The sequence below is a fragment of the Hypanus sabinus genome, chromosome 6, assembly GCF_030144855.1.
Source record: "Hypanus sabinus isolate sHypSab1 chromosome 6, sHypSab1.hap1, whole genome shotgun sequence".
Classification (NCBI taxonomy): domain Eukaryota; kingdom Metazoa; phylum Chordata; class Chondrichthyes; order Myliobatiformes; family Dasyatidae; genus Hypanus; species Hypanus sabinus.
In genome coordinates, this window is record NC_082711.1 from 72321553 (window position 1) to 72338914 (window position 17362).

General features: G+C 40.7%; 1 protein-coding gene across 1 annotated transcript in view; it reads left to right on the forward strand.

Moving 5' to 3' along the window:
- LOC132395162 (contactin-associated protein-like 2) overlaps nt 1–17362 on the forward strand; it is a 1263978-nt gene that overhangs the window by 384402 nt on the left and 862214 nt on the right. The window lies entirely within an intron of this gene.

Genomic DNA, 17362 nt, shown 5'->3' on the forward strand with positions numbered 1-17362 from the left:
TAGCAAGCTGTTTCAAATTCTCATTTGGTTGTGTGGCTTATTTAGATGCCAGAATATGTTGGGAAATGCTAAACTGCAGATGTGTACAATGCTATTCCTGCTTTCAGTTTTCTATAACTTGAATGGCTAGTCACAGCCAATAGTATATTTAGGGGTCTGATGTTTCTTTCCCCACCCCCACCAAATACAATTGTAGTTCACCAGATATTACATAGTGAGAATAAAATTAATTTCATTGGAAGTTTTGGAACAGGTTGTGTTCCATTCATGTGCATTGTGCGCATTCCTGGGACCCCTAAAATTGATGAAATAAGAACAGTAAAGTTTAGTTGATTCCTATGTATGGAATACTATAGAGGTTGCGTATCAGTTGCCGTCTTTCAGAGCAAACTTGCTGACTTTGGCCATATTCATTAGTCATTCTTAACCAATTTTTAACAGCATGTTATACTCATCCTGTCTCCACTGATAGGAAAACACCTCTTCTTTGATAATCTTATGGGGTCATTGCAAAACAATATAGCACAGAAAGGTGTTTGTTGGGGTAGGTATGATTCAGCAATGATGCACTTCTGATGCTGTTACACAGTGCTCCCAGTAGATCATCGCCATTCTGAATACTTCATCTCCATTTTGGGTGATTTCCATGAATTAGTAAAGATGATTTACTTTTTTTAAGGGGGCTTTGAGCACACCCTTGAATCAAGTCCTCTCTCAGCCTGGTAATCTCTCACCATATGTCCTTTGGGAGTCTGGTATCACTGCATGCACCCATCAGGATCTGTTCTGTGTATTAGAACCTCAAAACTGGGCATGTTGGCTTGGTGGAGGACCTTGACGTTAGATCTCCTCCCTGCCAGTGGATTTGAAGGATTTTGTGCAGGCATTGTTGGCAGCACTTCTCCAGTGCTTTCAAGTTGTCCTCATTTCAAAAGCAGATAGAGGGCTGGAGAACACTGCTGCCCAGAGGAAGTGCTGGAATTGAGATCTTTATTTTCAAACACTCTTCACCAGCTGCCAGAAACTCTGCTGGCACAATGAAGATCCGTATGTCTGACTTCATTCGTCTGTGGCTCTTCAGGGATGGAAACTGGTCAAGGTCATCTTGACAGGGGATGTATTGTCCAACAGGAGTAAGTTGACAATTTTCAGATGTTAAGTGTAAAGCCCAGTCTTCTGTGCGTTTTGGATGAATGGGCCAACATGGGGCTTGGACTAAAACTATTCACCATGAAATAATTTTATGCACATTGCATCACTGTGGCTGGGACAGTTTCCCATGACAGGGTTATCTAAAACAAGAGGGCAGAGGCTGAAGATAATGGAAAGAGGTTAGACGTGATGAAGTGGGTAAGTTTTTTTTCACAAAAGTAGTTAACATCTAGAATGAGCTGCCAGGACAGGAACAATAGCAGAAGTTAACAACAGTTAAGTCTGAATAAGTCCTTGAATGAGCATGGCATTGCAAGATATGGAACAGGCCATGGGCCCACAGTCTGGTTGGTGTTACGTCAGTATTGGGAAAGTTACTGAAGTTAATTCTGAGCTTTTGGAGGGACAGAGTCTGACTAGGAGGAATCAGCACAGTTTTGCGCTTGGAAAGACTATCTTGACAAATCATTTAGAGGTTTTTGAAGAGGTAACAAAAATGGTAGATGAGGATAGAGCTGTGGATGTTGTTTATTTGCACTTCAGTAAGGCCTTGGACAAGATCCCACATTTTAGGCTGGTTTGTAAAATTGGGTCCCATGGAATCCAGGAAGAGACAGTAATTATATTCAAAATTGGCTCAGAGGTAGGAAATTGGCAGAAGTGGTTGAAGGTTGTTTCACAGAATGAAGGTCAGTGACTAGTTGTGTGCCGCAAGGGTTGGTGTTGGAACCCTTGTTATTTATTATTTATGTAAGTAATTTGAATATGAATGAACCGGGCTTGATCAGTGGGTCTGTGAATAACACAAAATTAGGAGGTGTTGTTGACATTGAAGGAGGTTATTGTGGATTAGAGGATATAAAGATCAGTCAGGAAAATGGGCCAAGAAGTGGTAAATGGATTTCAATAAAAATAATTGTGAAGTAATACAGTTTGGAAAGTCAAATCTACATAGGACTTGTAATATGAATTGTAGGGCACTAGGGAGTGTAATAGAACAGAGGGATTGTACAAAGGTATGGTTCATTGACAGTGGTGTCCCAGGTACTAAATGCCTTTGTCACAGGGTGCTGACAAAACCATTTAGCATGGTGGCTTTCAACAGTCATGGCACTGAGTATAGGAGTTGTGAAATGGAACTACAGTTTTATAAAATTGCTAGTGAAGCCACACCTGTATTGCTGTGTGTATTTTTAGACCATAAGACTGTAATACCAGAATTAGGCCATTCCGCCCATTGAGTCTGCTTTGCCATTCCATAATGGCTGATTTACAGTGCCTATAACTTCCTCTGGAAATATTCATGTTTTATTGTTTTACAACATTGAATCACAGCGGATTTAAATTGGCTTTTTTGACACTGATCAACGGAGAAAGTTTCTTTTGTGTCAAAGTGAAAACAGATCTCTACAAAGGGATGTAAATGAATTATAAATATAAAACCCAAAACAATTGATTGCATGAATATTCATCTCCTTTTATATGACTCAACAAATCATTGGTGGTGCAGCCAATTGGTTTTAGAAGTTGCAAAATTAGTAAGATGGAGATCACCTGTGTGCAATCAAAGTGTTTCAATTGATTGTCGTAAAAATACACCCTGTATCTGAAGGGTGTAACTACTGGTAAGTCAATATCCTGGCTAAAACTACACCAGAAGACAAAAGAACACTTCAAGCAGCTCTGTGAAAAGGTTATTGGAAAGCACAAGTCAGGAGATGGATACAAGAAAATTTGCAAGTCACTGAATATCCCTTAAGAGTACAGTTCAGTCAATCATCAAGAAATAGAAAGAATGTGACACAGCTGTAAACCTGCCTGGAGCAGGCTGTCCTCAAGATCTGAGTAACTGTTGAAGAAGGGGACTAGTGAGGGAGGCCAACAAGAGCTCCATGACATCTCTGGAGGAGTTACAAGCTTCAGTGGCTGAGATGGGAGAGACTCCATATACAACAGCTGTTGCTTGGGTACTGCACCCCTTGGAGCTTTATGGATGAATGACAAAGAGAAAGCCATTGTTGAAAAAAAACCCACATGAAATCTTGGCTAGAGTTTGCTAGAGGGCCTGTGGGAGACCCTGAAGTCAGCTGGAAGATGGTTCTATGTTCTGATGAAACCAAAATTGAGCTTTTTGGTCATCAGACCAAATGCTATGTTTGGTGTAAGTCAAACATCACATATCATCAAAAACACACCATCCCTACTATGAAGTATGGTGGTGACTGCAACATGCTGTGGGAGTGCTCACTACAGCAGGCCATGGAAGGCTTATGAAGGGAGAGGGTAAAATAAATGCAGTAAAATACAGGGAAATCCTGGAGGCAAATCTGATGCATTCTACTAGAAAACTGTGACTTTGGGAGATTTGTCCAACAAGACAATGACTCCAAGCATAAAGCTAAAGTTACACAGAAATGGCTTAAAAACAACAAAGTTAATGTTGTAGGGTAGCCAAGACCTCAATCCAATTGAGAATTTTTCTGGATTTAATCCCCATCCAATCTGACAGCTTGAGCATTTTTATAAAGAGGAATGAGGAAAAATTGTAGTGTCCAGATGTGCAAAGCTGATAGAGACCTATCCACACAGACTCAAGGCTGTAATTGCTGCCAAAGGTGCATCTACCAAATACTGACTTGAAGGGAGTGAGTAATTATGCAATCAATTATTCTGTTTAATAATTGACTAATTTGGAGAAATTTGTTTTCACTTTGATATGGAAAAAGTCTTTTTCTGTTGATCAGTGTCAAAGAAGCCAAATTAAATCCACTTATTCAATGCAGTAAAATAACAAAACATGAAAACCTCCAAGGGGGGGTGAATACTTTTTATAGACACTGTATTATCCCTCTAAACCCCATTCTCCTGCCTTCTTCCTGTAATCTTTGATCCCCTTACTGATCAAGTACCAACCAACCTCTGGTTTAAATATACCCAATGCCTTGGCCTGCATTGCTCTCTGTAGCAATGAATTCTAAAATTCTACACCCTCTGGCTAAAGATATTCCTCCTTATCTCTATTCTAAATAGATTTCCCTCTATTCTGAGACAGTGCACTCTGGTCCTAGACTCCCCCACAAGAGGAAACATCCTCTCCACATCTCTTCTATGTAGGCCCTTTGATGTTTGAAAGATTTCAAAGAGATCTTTTTATTCTTTTCTCCACACACACAGTGAGTATAATCCCAGAGACATCAAATGCTCCTCAAACATTAACCCTTTCATTCCCAGAATCATTCTCATGAATCTTCTCTGGACCTGCTCCAATTCCTGTGCATCCTTTCTTGGATAAGGGCCCCAAAACTGCTCATAATACTCCAAGTGTAGTCTGACCAATGCTGTATAAAGTCTCAGCATTACATCCTTGCTTTTGTATTCTAGTTCTCTCAAAATGAATGCTAACATTACATTTGCCTTCCTTACCACCCACTCAAACTGCAAGTTAACCTTTAGGGAATCCTGCACAAGGACTCAGTCTCACTGTGACCTACATCTACTTGCATACTAACTGCCTTATCACTCCGGTTCCCACAAGTCCGCTAAATTAGTTTAAACCCCTCCCCAATACCTCTAGCAAACCTGCCAAAAGAATATCGGTCCCTTTTGGGTTGAGGTGTAATTCATCTTTTCTTTTTGTACAGGTCGTAGCTTCCCCAGAAGAGACTCCAATGATACAGAAGTATGAAACTCTGCCCTCTGAACTAATTCCTCAGATACTCAGTCATCTGCAAAATCATCCTTTCTTGTCCTTTACTGGTATGTGGCTTAGGCAGCAATCAAAAGGTTATTACCCTGGAAGTCCTGCTTTTTCAGTTTTATTCTGAATTCCCTACATTCTCTTCAGGACTCCCTCTCTTTCTCTACCAGTGTCATCCATACTAATCGTTACCATGACTACTAGCTGCTCACTCTCCTCCTTTAGAATTCTGCAGATCTGATCCAAGACATCCCTGACCCTGGCACCTGGGGGACAACATGCCATCTGGGTGTGTCTTTCATGTCCATGGAATCTCTTGTCTGCTCCTCTAACTATAGAATTCCCTATCATACTACACTGTAACAGTATCCGAAGTGGTACAACTGTTGTTGAGGGGAATGGCCACAGGGCTACTCTACACTGGCTACCTATCCCCTTTCCCCCTTCCTGGCAGTCACCCAGTTAGGTAGCTGTGTTCTGCACTTTAGGTGTAACTACCTCCCTGTTTGTCCTGTCGACCAACCACCCTCAACCTCCCAAATGATCCAGAGTTCATCCAGTTTTACCTCAATATGATCTGAAAGAAGCTGGAAATGGATTGCACTTTTTGCAGGTGTAGTCACCATGGACACGGGAGGTCTGTCTGTCTTAGTACATCCTGCAAGAGGAGCATTCCACTGCCTGGCTTCCTCTAACTGTGCAATAAGAAAGAAGGAATACTAAATGGAAGTATCTACCTTCAGCCTTTACCTCTCCTCACTGAAGCCTCTATGAGCCTAAGTCTGTGCTCCCAGCTCTAGCACAAATGACCACTCTGCTTAAGCCCAACTACATTTTATTGGCCCTTTCCAATGCTTAATTATGCACAAGCCAACATCTCCTCAGGAACTGTGGTGCACAGAATGTCCTGACTGCCCCACTCACTTCTTTTGAACTCTCTCTCCCACTGTGCAATCCAATATCTCCTCCCAAACTGCGGCATGCAGACTGTCTTAACACACCCACTCGCTTCTTTTGAACTCTCTCTTCCACTACGCACACCAAGATCTCCTAGGGAACAGTTTTGGTCACTAGAAAAGTTATGTTTAAAATGGAATTGGTGTAGAAAAGACTTATGAGTATGTTGCCAGGACAAGAGGGGCTGATTATCAGGTGAAGTTGGGCAGGCTAGGTTTTTCTTGCCGTGTAGGAGAATAAGTGCTAACCTTAAAGAGGTTATTAAGGGTACAGATAACTAGTAGTCATTTCCCCAGTGTGGGCAAATCCATAATAAGGGGAAAATGATTTAGGGTGAAAGGGGAAAGTTTTAAAAGGAATTTGAATGGCAACTTTTTCATGGAGAGAGTGATGAGTTTATGGAATAACTTGCAGAGAAGTGGTTGATGCGAATACAATGGTATCATTTTAAAAACATTTGCAAAGATGCTTGGATGGATATGGGCACCGTGGTCTGCATAGACAGGTTGAGCCAAAGTGCCTTATCTTGCTGTATTGATCTATGACTCTTGGTGAGATTAGTATAGATGGGTATGATAAGCATAGGCATATTATCTAACTATAACTACATGGACTGGAAGTTTCCCATTAGATTAGCTCCACGACAGCAGGAATTGAGGTAGGGAGAAAGATTGACATATGTGTTGGGGTGGTGATATAGCCTTGTTGGACCTTGTCTGTTCTGGGATTGGTTTGTTGTACACCTGTTATTTGAAATCATAGGCTGTATGCCATCATGGAACAGACTGAGAACTGAATTTCTCCAAGTAGTCAAATTCGAGGAGAATGCTCCATAATTCTTATCAATCAATGGATTCAAAGCCTTATAAATCACAATGCACGACAAATGCAATAAGTGAAATTTGGTCACACAGTAGTCCCATTTATATTTTTTTAGTGTAAGTAAATTGCCCAAAGAAATTTGTAATAGTACAGCTTCAATACATGTTGCAATCAAATGTTTGCCTCTCACACTGGCTATAATCAATACTATGCATATAAACAAAGCAAATATAAATTTGGATTGATTGCCTGAAGGCTTTGCAAAACATCAAGATTTGTAATGGATGGAAGGGATGACTGATGGTTAGCAATATGATTGGTGGTCAGTGGAGGAGGTATTAGTAATTGAAAGAGCATGAGGAGGAAACTGACAAATGGAATTTTATCTGAGGAAGTATAAGGTTATGCACTACGGTAGGAGGAATCAAAAGGCAAATTATCTAAATAGAGAGAGCCTGAAAATAAATGATGTTCAGATGCTTGAATTGTAAAAGATTTACAGGCACGTTAGGAAAACAAATGGCATATTGGAGACTCCAGAGAATGCAGAAGCCAGATTCTGGAACAGATAAATGTGGAGGGATTCCGTGGGTTAAAAAGCGTCTGAGGGGTTAGGCTGGGGACGGGAACAATCTGGTCAAGACCATTTTTGTGGACTTGTACAAACAACACATTGGCCTTTGTTATGAAGGTGTTGAAGTTTATGAATTGTGAGGTTTTGATATAGTTGCACAGAGTTTGTGAGGTTGTACCTGAAATATTGTGCAGAGTTTTAGTCCCCCTACCTAAAAAGGGTGCAACAGCTTGCAGATTGTACCAAGGTGATTTTTCTGGGCTTATTCTTGCGATGAGTTGTTTGTCCTATCATAAGATGATAGACAATTTAGGTGTGTTTTCTTTGTAGTTTAAAAAAAGAGGAGTATCCTTGGTCAAACAAATAAGATCCCAGAAGAGGTTGAGATGTGTTCATGAACGTGAGACTCTCAAACAAGGAGATATAGTTACAAAATAAGGGGGTGGTTATTTAAAAGCTGAGTTGCATAGAAATTTATTCACTGAAATGATAAGTTCTGGAGTTCTCTGTGCCCCAGGTTGGTGGAGGCCAGGTCCAGGGATATATTTAAGCTGGAGATGGACAAATATTTGAAAGACCGAGGAATATAGGAACCAACACAGAAGAGGTGCTGAGGGCAGCATAGATTAGCCATGTTGAATGGCGGTGACAGGTCAAGTGGCCTTGGTAGCCTTTCTTCTGCTATTTTTTTTGGTATATATTCTTGTGTTCTTGGTCAGTAGATGGAGTCGGCCATAGATCATAGAGAAATGGACGTACTGAAATATGCCTTTCATCCCATCATATTTATGCTGGCATCAAGCTCTTATCTATAAAAATCACATTTACCAGCACGTGGCCTGTAGTCTTCTGTGTCTTTGTGATTTCAGTACTTATCAGATTTTTCTTAAATGTTGTGTGAATACTTGTCAACATCAGTCTGGATGGGGGAAAAAAACTTCCTCAGATCATCTCCAAGCTTTCTATCCTTCATTCTAAATGTATGCTCCCTGGTCATAGACATCACTGTTAAGGAAAATAAATGCTACCATTTGCCCCACCTGTGCCCTCCTAATTTTATACATCTCGATCAGATCTCCATTCTGCCTTTTCCAAAGGTAACAAACTACACCTATCTATCCAAAGTAAGTAAAGTCCTGGCTAATCTTCTCAGTGCAATCATCTACTCCTTACAGTGTGGTGACAAGACCTGAGCATAATACTCCAGCTGTGGAGTATGTAATGTTTTATAAAATTGTACCTTGATTTCCTTGATCTTGTATTGTCTGCTTTTTGATAATAGTTCTGTGGTTGACATGGTAGCCATATGTCGTTAGCGGATTTCTTTACAGCACCAGTTTTCACTGCCTGTAAGGAGTTTATATGTTTTGTCTGAGACCATGTGGGTTTCCTCCAGGTACGCTGGTGTCCTCCCACATTCCAAAGATGAGCCATTGGGGTTAGTGAGTTGTGGGTATGCTATGTTGACTTCAGAAGCCTGGCGACATTTGTGGGCTGCCCAGTACAATCCTCACAGATTCAATTTGCCGCAAACAATGATTTCACTCTTTGCTGTGATGTTTCAATGTACATGTGACAAATAAAGCTAAGCTAATGTAGACGAGCATTCTCATACCACCTTGACTATCTTATCTAACTGTTACCCCGCCAAATTCCCGGCTCTTCTATATTGCCCAGTGCCCTACTATTTGTACTATGTCCTGCCCTTAAGTAAAATGTATCATTTCGCACTTTTCAGGCTTGAATTCACTTTGCCATGCTCTGCCCAACTTATTAGATAATCAATATCATTCTGTAGCCAGAGATCATCTCCTCATAATAAAAATAATTCCCAATTGTTGTGTAATCTGCAAACTTACTGATCTTATCTCTACATTCATATCCAGAAAGAAATTCATAGCGTATAGAAAGAACAGTAACTGTCCCAGTACCAATCCCCGTGGTACATCACTGGTCATAGACTTGAAATCACAATCCAGCCCTCCGCTATTATCCTCTATCTCTTATTACCAAGACAAATTAGCATCCAATCTGCCAATTCAATTTCATGAGCTTTAACATTTTAGACCTGCATACCATATGCAACTTCATCAAAGGCCTTATGAAAGTTTGTGTAGGTTTCATCAATACATTTCCCTCATGAATATATTTTGTTACCTTCAAAAAAACCGTCCAGTTTATCAGACAGGATTTCCCATTGGCACAGCAATGCTGACTATCCTTAATCAATCCCTGCTTTAAGCATGGATTAATCCTGTCCTTCAGGACCTGCAATACCTATTTATCACTTTAATTTTCCCAGTAGCACATGTATCAGTGGTAATTTGGTGCATATAACCATATAACAATTACAGCACGGAAACAGGCCATCTTGGTCCTTCTAGTCCGTGCTGAACATTTACTCTCACCTAGTCCCAACTACCTGCACTCAGCCCATAACCCTTCATTCCTTTCTCGTCCATATACTTAACCAATTTTTCTTAAATGACAAAATTGAACTTGCCTCTGCTACTTCTACTGGAAGCTCATTCCACACAGCTACCACTCTGAGTAAAGAAGTTCCCCCTCGTGTTATACCTAAATTTTTGCCCCTTGACTCTCAACTCATGTTTGAATCTCCCCTACTCTCAATGGAAAAAGCCTATCCACGTCAATTCTATCTATCCCCTTCATAATTTTAAATGCCTACATTTTATAGCCTAGTGCATGTAATAGCCTAGAAATTATTAATGTGACTACTGCCGCCCAAGTTGGGACCCGGCTGGATTTGAACTCGGTGCCATCCACGTCAAAGTCTAGTGCTGATGCCACTACACCACTGGCCAGCCCCACCTAGCAGATACCTGGAAGAAGAAATGAGCTACTGTACATTGTGAGAGTATATTTGGGTAAATTTTACACAAGTAAATCTGAGAAAGGATAGGACTGAAATAATCAAGTTCCCGAGAATAATCACTGTGTAAAACTCTGCCAAAGTGACTAAAACATGCAATAGCTTGTAATGTTGGGTGAGGCCTGGAATAGATAGATTAAGTCCAACTATTTCATAGAGAATATATGTTTTAGAATAGCCATCTAATGAAACTGATAGTATCAGAAGTTTTGAGATGGATTTAGCAGGTACTTGGTGCAAACTTTAATGACACAATAAAGATAAACTATGCAATCTCCAGGGCTGCCCAAAGGAAATGACATTATATTTTCTGCATAGTTCAATCAGAATCAGATTTATTATCACTGACATATGTCAGGAAATGTGTTGTTTTGTGGTACAGTGCAACGTATTAAAAACTATAGGTTATAATAAGAAATATAAAAATAAATATAGTGTTAGTGCTTGTGGGTTCCTGAACCATTCAGAAATCTTATACTGCAGAGGAGGAATCCATTGCTAAACAGCTGAATGTGCATCTTCAGGTTCCTATACTTGCTCTGTGATGGTAATAATGGGAAGAGGGTATGTCGATGATAATGTGAGTTCTTAATGATGGTTATCACCATCTTAAAGCAACATGATTTGATGGTGGGGAGGCTAATGCCTGTAATGGAACTGCCTAAGTCTACAGTGTTCTTAATCAGGTTTTAAAATTCAGAAGGTCAAAGGTCCCTAACATTCTGCACATATTGTCTGTAATTCCTTTAATTTTTATTTCAGAGCCAGTCCTGCTTGCATGCAGAAATAACTCTCCTTTTTTTGGCTCACCACCATTCTATTTAAAACAAATAGACTCTTGGCTCCAGAACCTATAATGTCACTAGCAGTCCATTCTAGTGATTAAATGGCTTTCTGAAATAGCTTCATCTTAGTTATTCCATCATGCCTGCTTCTAAAGCATTTGTTTAATGTCACTTGTGCTTTTGTAAGTAGAGAAAAGAATCTATACAAAGTGGATAAGGCCAAGCAGAAACCTAGTGGCCTCGAACCTTCTGCCAGTAATGAGCCTCCATGTGTGCTGATGCTGATCAAGACTCGGAGGATCCAGCTGAGTGACAAGCTCCTGTATCTTTAAATACTAACACTGGAGAAGGAGGTGGGCAGCAGATGGTTGGCAAGAACAAGCTGACAAGCTGCTGATCAAACATGTAAAGGACATGTATCTGAATTACACTTCCACTTAGAACATCCCAAAAAACATTTTAGGATTAATAAAAATTATAAACTAGTAAAACAAGCACAATTAAAAACAAATACTTGAAGACAAATAAAGCATGTGTACATCCAGGTCTGAATGTCCAACTCTTCATATACAGGATCTTGCTGATACTTAGGAACATATACCTGTAGGATTTGGTGTACAGAATTCTCCGTGCACCTTTGCAAAATTTGGTCCATTTGGAGACTTATAAACAATACATGGCATGAACTGGCTTCCTCCTTTCATTACTTTTCTTCAGTGTAGTTAAAGATAAATTTAGTTCAAAATGTTATGATCTTTGAGATGGGTATTTATGCGAGCAGTAGTTCTTTTTATAAAGACATGCAATCTGTGCAGAGCTTTCTTTGAGACACTATTGTTTTCTTGCAAAAATTAATTAAATCACAGAACAGCTACCTGCAATCAATTACAAAAAACACAATGCAATTGTTCCTCTAGTGAATAGGACAGATAGTTATCAATTACTCCGTAAGATTGATCCCCCCTTCATTAGTGCCTAATAAACACACTTGCTCAAAAAATGGGAATCTCAAATTGATATCAGATGGAGTAGAGTCAAGTATTTAATGATGACATGTCTCAAAATACAAATACAAAAGTTGCTATTGCAGCTTTCTACCTCAGGATCCTTTAGATAATCTGCAGTGCACAGCTATGTTATTTGCTAAAGCAAGTAAGTATACCAGTAATTTGTAATTAACCAACAGCAAAGCAATGTGCTTTACTGGTAGAAATAATCCTCAAATTATTTAGCATTATTAGGCCATGAGGAGGTTAAAATAGTTGCTTGAATCATTGTAATTCAGAGATATTGCCTTTATGATACTCCTATTAGTCCTCCATAGACCTTAATCGGCCACATCATATGACATTGATATTGTACTCATGATATTGTCTCTTAACACGGGTGGTAGCTCATCCCAACCTCCACACCATGGAGGTTCACTAGATTCTCTATGCTCAAGATTGACTCTTTGTGACATTAACCAATGCTCTGCATCTTGGTAGAGGTAAGGAGGTGCTGGGATATGTCTGCCTTATTTTGAGGTTGACACATCATAGTTGAAGACTTGATAAAACAAGTCTAGTCTCAGTTTTCAAATTGGCATAATCTTGTATTGTTATTAGCTAATCAGGGCAGTTTGAAAGACAGGCTTAGGTACAAATGCATGCCATGACTCTTTGCCATAAGTATTTTAATTGAGCTTCCATAAAAAGAATGGGGCATTTTAGATGTACATTTTACCAGTTGTGCATCTTATCCAGTTGTTTGATACAAACTCATAATGACAGAAGGTCTTTTCTTAACGTGCATGTCCAATGACCATGTCACAGGAACTGCAAAAAATCACCCTTATTAGCGACACTCAAACTCTAAGGTCAATTTATTTGTATCTTATGGATAACTTTTGGCATACAGCATGGATAAAATAATTGCACGCAGATCTATGATTGATTTGCACATTCCTGAGCTGTGAAGTGTTTTCCTTAACTAAGGGCTTATTGTGTTGGGGGTTTCAAAAGGCAAAGGCTATCTTCTATAGTCTCAGCTGAGGCAGCAAATAAAACAACCATAATTGGCTACAATTTCTCTGGGTTGAGAAAGAAAAACTGCCAATCAAAATTATCAAATAACTACACCTTAAAATGATTTATGTGTGATTGTCATCTAAGAATAGATTGAAACTGTGTTTGAATAGCTTAGCACCAGTGATTGTTTCAATTCAAAGTAGAATAACCACTTGAGACGGGTGGCTAGATCATGGTTTAAGCCCAAGAGAAGTATACACTCTCAGGCTGAGAGTAGAAAGATCTGGAGAAACATTCCTTTGAATGTTCTGATTTTGTTTACTTTTGCTGAAGTTATTATATTTGGCTAAAAATAACAAAATAATAAAATGGCCAATACTAGCCTGCAGCAAGACTTTTAGCCCATAGCTAGAGCCAAATACCTTGAAACAGACCCTTCAGTCCACTGAATCAGCACTGATTTACTGTACACCAGTTCAGTTTTATTCACCCCTGCATTTCCATCAATGGCTCCTAAATTCTACTGCTTATCTACAGACTTGGGACAATTTACAGAGTCCAATTATATGTCAACCGACGTGTCTTTGAGAGAAAGAGAAAAGGAAGCACCAGGTGAAGACTAATATGATTACATGGAGAATGTGCAGACAGCATTGAAGGTCAAGAACAAACCCAGGCTGTTGGAGCTGTGAGACAGACATTCGACCAGTTCTCTTTTGTGATACAACTCTTTAACCCAAATTTTGGCTACTTGCACTAATATCTTTTGCTGTGTCTCACAGTCAGGTTTTGTTTTACTCCTCATGTGATTTACTTTGAGGTATTTTGACACATTGATGTGAAATACAAATGTAGCATGCACCTGATGTGACAAAATATCTGTTTCAGAAGAGGACAGGAAATTCAGTTGGTACTCTGAGGGCACTGTCAAGCACAATCTTAATTTAGCCATCTGTGATATTCCTGGATAGCCTAAAGGAGGAAGCTGACAAGCTGCTTAATTTCTTTTTGTTCCTGCTGGAGACACTGATGTCCAAGAGCTCACAGGGTGGGGGAGAAACCTTGGAAGTGAGTCCACAGCATTATTTTTCTCATTAAGTCACTAAACTGGTTAAAGAGTGAATTTTCATAATCTTTTACAGAGTACCTCGAGTATTAGAAATAGCATTTCATTACAGTAACAAACTACTGTATATTAGTTTGGCAATGGCATAGTTCAGAACTAGAAAGTATTGTTTTCTGGAAATATTCCAAGCCCACTGTCTCTTATCTTGTCCACACCAATTCCTAACCTGCTTCCTGAAAGATTCCATTTCATTCTTCTGTTTTCTTCCTCCAGATTACCCAAGTTCTTTGATCATTCTGCCTTTTTCCCTCAATCACATTTAGCTATCTAGCAGAGTTTACAAAGTTTTAACAATGTCATGTTTGTTACTGCTCTTGGCCTCCCTCCTTCCATCCAGAGGAAGAAATAGGATTTCCCGTTCCCAGCTCCTTCCGCTCTGCTAGCCTTCACATTCAGTGGACTTGCATTTTAATTACCAATATCAGCAAAACAATGTTGCTATGAGGCACATCTTCCCCTCCCTGCCTCTTTCAGCATTCTGGAGGGATGTTTGGCTCTGGAAAGCTCTGATTAATTTTTACGTCTCCATCTATTCTCCTTTTCAAAACGTCCTTTCTTTTCTTACTACTCAAATTCAAAACCCAAACACTCTTTTCAAATGTGACAGGATTTTATTTAGATATGTATAATTAAGCTTGGCCTATTGTATTCACTGCTCGTGGAGTGGTCTCTAATACATGGGAGAGCCTATATTAGGCGACAAATTTGCTGAACACCCATGCTCTGTCCACAATGACCATTGTGAGCTTCCAGTTGTACATCACTTCAATTCCCTTTCCCATTCCCATACCGGTCTGTCCTCTGTCTTCTCCGCTGCCACAGAGGGTGAAACGTAAAGTAGAAGATCAGCACCACATATTCCGCTTTGGCAGCCTGCAGCCCAATGGTATGGGCACCGATTTTTTTTTAAATTTCCCTCCTTGTGTTGCTTTTTCACTCTTCCCAGTCCACCTGGGTTGTCTCACTTTGTTCACTTTTTCCACTCCTTCCCATCATGCAGACTCTCCACACTTCCCCATCTGGTTCCATTTATCTTTGTCACATACCTATCCAGCTAGGTATATTCTCCCTTGGTGCACCTTTTCTAATATACTCCCCCACCTGGTTCCACCTGCCCATTGTTCTTACCTTATCTGGTTCCACCCATTACCTACCAGCCGCTGTCTCTACCCTTCCCTTCTCAACTGGTTCCACCTGCCTACGTTGTCTTTTCTTGCTCCTACCTTTCACCTACTGTCTCAACACCCTTGCCTTGCCTTCCCTTCCCCATCTGGCTCCATCTGCTCATCATTCAACCCCTACTCTATTCCAATTCCACATATCACCCAGCTGCCTCTGTCTCAACAATCCTTCTCACTTTCCTATCTTGACTACCTTCCCCCTACATTTTCAGTCCTGGGGCAGAGTCCAGACTTGAAATCTTGGCCATCTTTTTGCCTCCATTGATGCTGTCCAACCTGCTGAGCTTTTCCACTGGGTTTTGTCGTCAGATTTCAGTATCTGAAGTTTCTTATGTCCTCAGCTCTGATCATGATGAATGGTAGAAGGTGGTCAAGAAAGGAAAGGCCCCATCCTTCAACTATTTTTTTATGTTCTTATTCTGAGGCGCAACTATCTTCAGCTGTGTTGTCAATGCCCATTCTTCTATCATGAGTATGGAAACTAGACGGTTGCACAACACTAAATTCTACTCTCCTGCTACTCTGCATTCTGCAACATTTACAAAGCACTCCTTCGTCCCCTATTTGGAAAATCTGATCACTCCACCATTTTGCTTCTGCCGAGGTAGAAGCAGAAGATGAAACAAGAGGTGGCCATAGTTAAATCCATCCACTGTTGGTCCAAACAATCGGCCTCCATACTACAGGACTGTTTTGATGACGTTGACTGGAATGTCTTGCATGATGAGGATGTCTCCAAGTTCACGGATGGGGTCATGAGTTTCACCCAGGAGTGCATTAAGGATGTTGTCTCCCAGAAAATGGTCAGTGTCTATCTAAACCAGAAAACTTGGCTCAACAGACCTGTGCGAACAGCACCTACTGCGTGACACAGAGCTTACGTTGCCAATAATAAGCAGGAGCTCAAGAAATGTAGCTACAATCTGCACAAGGACATTAAGGCAGCAAAACAGCAACACCGGGATAACAGATCCAGGCAACTTATCAACAACACATACAGCTTATGGCAAGGTCTGCACACCATTGCAGACTTCAAAGCTAAACACAGTGGAGCTTCCAGCATCACTGCCTCTCTCCCAAATGAGCTAAATCTTTCTTGCGCTCGATACAACATCACCAATACTGAGCCCCTGAAGAGATCTGCAGATGGTGTGACTGGCAGCTTGGTCACATCTGAGGTCGAAGTACACAGGTGTTTCCAATGAGTGAGCGGATAGTCGCAAGGTTGTGGGACTGGACAGCATCCCAGGGTGGGTAATCAGTATGTGTACAGCACAACTAGTGTGTGTGTTTACAGGCATTTTTAATCTTTCCCTCTCCCAGTGTTGAATGCCCTCCTGCTTCAAAACATCCACCATTGTCCCTGTACCTAAAAAGACCAAGGTAACATGCCTGAATGATTGGCATCCTGTCACATACACCTCAATAGTAAGCAAATGCTTTGAAAGGCTGGCCAAAGACTACATCTGCAGCATGCTACCATCCACACTGGATCCCCTACAATTCAGCTACTGATCAAGAGATGACACAATTGCCACAGCTCTACACAGCGTCTTTGCACATCTGGAGAAGAAGGATGCTTATGTGAGAATGATGTTCTTGGACTACAGTTCAGCATTCAACATCATTATTCCCTCCAGGCTTGACAAGCTCAGAGACCTCAACCTTCACCCTGCCTTGTGTAGCTGGATCCTAGACTTCCTGTCAGGTCACCAGCAGGTGGTAAGACTGGGCTCCGTCACCTCTGTCCCTTTGACCCTCAACACAGGTCCCCTCAAGGCTGTGTTCAAAGCTCCCTCCTTTACTTCCTGTGCACCCATGACTGTGTTGCTACCCACAGCTCCAATCTGCTAACTAAATTTGCTGATGACACTACACTGATTGGCCTAATCTCAAATAATAATGAGGCAGCCTACAGAGAAGGAGTCACCATTCTGACACAGTGGTGTCAAGGAAACAACACTCCCTCAACATCGCAAAAACAAAGGAGCTGGTTGTGAACTATAGGAAGAATGGAGATAGGCTTGCCTCTATTGACTTCAATGGATCTGGGGTTGACAGGGTGAACAGCTTTAAATTCCTCAGCGTAAACATCACTGAGGATCTCACATCGTGTGTACATACCAGCTGTGTGGTGAAAAAGGCACAACAGTGCTTCTTTCACCT